Below are 3,524 nucleotides of genomic sequence, written 5' to 3'. Positions count from 1 at the left end.
TTCTCCTTTTTGTATATTTTACCTAAACCCACCATCCCACTTAACCTTCCTTCCTTCTTTTACTTTGTTTTTTACATATATGTTTACTTTTTATCTTAGTAAGTACAGTTTTAAGAATCAGATCTACTAAGACTTGAAATTGAGAAAAACAAGAGAGCATGGGAGTGGGAGCAAGGAGTAAGAGAGAGGGGGAGGAAGAGAGAGAATGAGAGAGAGTGAGAGCATGGGAGCACTAAGACTTGAATTTGAGAAAAAGAAAAAAAAGAGAATGAGAGAGAGTGAGAGAAGGGAAAGAGAAGGAGGAAGATGGAGAGAAAAGGGGAGATAGAAGGAGGAAGATAGAGATAAAAGAGGGTATAGAAGGAGGAAGATAGAGAGAAAAGGGGAGATAGAAGGAGGAAGATAGAAAGAAAAGGGGGGATAGAAGAAGGAAGATAGAGAGAAAAAGTGGAGATAGAAGGAGGAAGATATAGAGAAAAAGGGGGATAGAAGGAGGAAGATAGAGAGAAAAGCGGGATAGAAGAAGGAAGATAGAGAGAAAAAGGGGAGATAGAAGGAGGAAGATAGAGAGAAAAGGGGGATAGAAGGAGGAAGATAAAGAGAAAAAGGGGGATAGAAGGAGGAAGATAAAGAGAAAAAGGGGGATAGAAGAAGGAAGATAGAGAGAAAAAGGGGGAGAGAAGGAGTAGGAGAAACAAAGTAAAAGAAGGAAGGAAGGTTAAGTGGGATGGTTTTCATGTTCATCGCATGTTCTCTGTACAACGTTTATACTCAATATTCATTCTGTCTTCCATATTTTTTGTGTTCTTTGGCAATATTCATGTTCCTCTACAAGTTCATGTTCCTCACAAGATCACTTCGTTTATCACCTTCACTTACATGTTTTCTACATTCTTTGTCATATTCTCTATGTTCTTCACAAGTTCATTGTTCATTCTTTGTATTCCCTATGTTCCTTATCATGTCTTCATGTTCAGTGTAAGTTCATATTCCCAGCATGTTGACTGTGTTCATCAACTTTTCTTACATGTTTTCTGTGTAAGTTCATATTCCCCTTATGTTCACCATGTTCATTCCCTTACATGTTATTTAACGTTCCTTAACTAAAAAAATCTTTAGCCGATCAACTAAAAACATAGTCTCTTTCATCATTTCTCACCTAAACTTTTTATTCAATCAACAAAAAATAGTCAGGATTAGCCTCGTTCAACACTGTTCTTAACTAAAATGGCCTTTCTCTTAGCTAAAAAATTGTCAAGGAAACTATCCAACACTGTTCATAACTAACTTTATCCATCGTCAATCAACTGAAAATAGTCAAGAGTAGACACTTTCCAACACTGTTCTTAACCTAAATTAACCTAATTAACCCGCACCACCAGCAAGGTGGTGGTGGTGGTGCCAGCGGTGGCAGTGTGGTGGTGGTGGTGCCAGGGGTGGCAGTGTGGTGGTGGTGGTGGATCCAGGGGTGGCAGTGTGGTGGTGGTGGTGGATCCAGGGGTGGCAGTGTCGTGGTGGTTGTGGATCCAGGGGTGGCAGTGTGGTGGTGCCAGGGGTGGCAGTGTCGTGGTGGTGGTGGTGCCAGGGCTGGCAGTGTGGTGGTGGAGGTGGTGCCAGATGTGGCAGTGTCATGGTGGTGCCAGGGGTGGCAGTGTCGTGGTGGTGGTGGTGACAGGGGTGGCAGTGTGGTGGTGGAGGTGGTTCCAAGTGTGGCAGTGTCATGGTGGTGCCATGGGGGGCAGTGTCGTGGTGGTTGTGGTGCAAGGGGTGGCAGTGTGATGGTGGTGGTGGTGCTAGGGGTGGCAGTGTCGTGGTGGTGGTAGTGCCAGGGGTGGCATTGGTGGTAGTGCCAGGGGTGGCAGTGTCGTGGCAGTGGTGGTGCCAGGGAGGCAGTGTCGTGGTGGTGGAGGTGGTGCCAGGGGTGACAGTGTGGTGAGGGTGCCAGGGTTGGCAGTGTGGTGGTGGTGGTGCGAGGGGTGGCATTGTGGTGGTGGTGGTGGTTCCAGGGGTGGCAGTGTGGTGGTGGTGGTGGTGCCAGGGGTGGCATTGTGGTGGTGGTAGTGGTGCCAGGGGTGGCATTGTGGTGGTGGTGGTGGTGCCAGGGGTGGCAGTGTGGTGATGGTGGTGCCAAGGGTGGCAGTGTGGTGGTGGTGCCAGGGGTGGCAGAGTGGTGGTGCCAGTGGGTAGCAATGTGGTGGTGGTGGTGTCAGGGGTAGAAGTGTGGTGGTGGTGGTGCCAGGGGTAGCAGTGTGGTGGTGCCTGGTGTGGCAGTGTGGTGGTAGTGGTGCCAAGGGTGGCAGTGTGGAGGTGGTGGTGCCAGGGGTGGCAGTGTGGTGGTGGTGGTGCCAGGGGTGGCAGTGTGGTGGTGGTGCCAGGGGTGGCAGTGTGGTGGTAGTGGTGCCAAGGGTGGCAGTGTGGTGGTAGTGGTGCCAGGGGTGGCAGTGTGGTGGTAGTGGTGCCAAAGGTGGCAGTGTGGTGGTAGTGGTGCCAGGGGTGGCAGTGTGGTGGTGCCAGTGGGTGGCAATGTGGTGGTGGTGGTGCCAGGGGTGGCAGTGTGGTGGTTGTGGTGCCAGGGGTGGCAGTGTGATGGTGGTGGTGGTGCTAGAGGTGGCAGTGTCGTGGTGGTGGTAGTGCCAGGGGTGGCAGTGTCGTGGCAGTGGTGGTGGTGCCAGGGGTGGAAGTGTCGTGGCAGTGGTGGTGCCAGGGAGGCAGTGTCGTGGTGGTGGAGGTGCCAGGGGTGGCAGTGTGGTGGTGGAGGTGGTGCCAGAGGTGGCAGTGTCATGGTGGTGCCAGGGGTGGCAGTGTCGTGGTGGTGGTGGTGACAGGGGTGGCAGTGTGGTGGTGGAGGTGGTGTCAGGGGTGACAGTGTGGTGGGGGTGCCAGGGTTGGCAGTGTGGTGGTGGTGGTGCGAGGGGTGGCAGTGTGGTGATGGTGGTGCCAGGGGTGGCAGTGTGGTGGTGCCATTGGGTGGCAATGTGGTGGGGGTGGTGCCAGGGGTGGCAGTGTGGTGGTGGTCGTGCCAGGGGTGGCAGTGTCGTGGTGGGGCCAGAGGTGGTAGTGTGGTGGTGGTGCCAGGGGTGGCAGTGTGGTGGTGATGGTGCCAGGGGTGGCATTGTGGTGGTAGTGGTGGTGCCAGGGGTGGCATTGTGGTGGTGGTGGTGGTGCCAGGGGTGGCATTGTGGTGGTGGTAGTGGTGCCAGGGGTGGCATTGTGGTGGTGGTGGTGGTGCCGGGGGTGGCAGTGTGGCGATGGTGGTTCCAGGGGGTGGTGTCAGGGGGTGGTGTCAGGGGTGGCAGTGTGGTGGTGCCAGGGGTGGCAGTGTGGTGGTGGTGGTGGTGTCAGGGGTGGCAGTGTGGTGGTGATGCCAGGGGTGGCAGTGTGGTGGTGGTGGTGGTGTCAGGGGTGGCAGTGTGGTGGTGCCAGGGGTGGCAGTGTCGTGGTGGTGGTGGTGCCAGGGGTGGCAGTGTGGTGGTGGAGGTGGTGCCAGAGGTGGCAGTGTCATGGTGGTGCCAGGGGTGGCCGTG

This window comes from Procambarus clarkii, chromosome 50, assembly GCF_040958095.1.
Source record: "Procambarus clarkii isolate CNS0578487 chromosome 50, FALCON_Pclarkii_2.0, whole genome shotgun sequence".
NCBI classification, from domain to species: domain Eukaryota; kingdom Metazoa; phylum Arthropoda; class Malacostraca; order Decapoda; family Cambaridae; genus Procambarus; species Procambarus clarkii.
The sequence above is the reverse complement of the archived record's forward strand: the minus strand, read 5'-3'. Positions refer to the sequence as shown.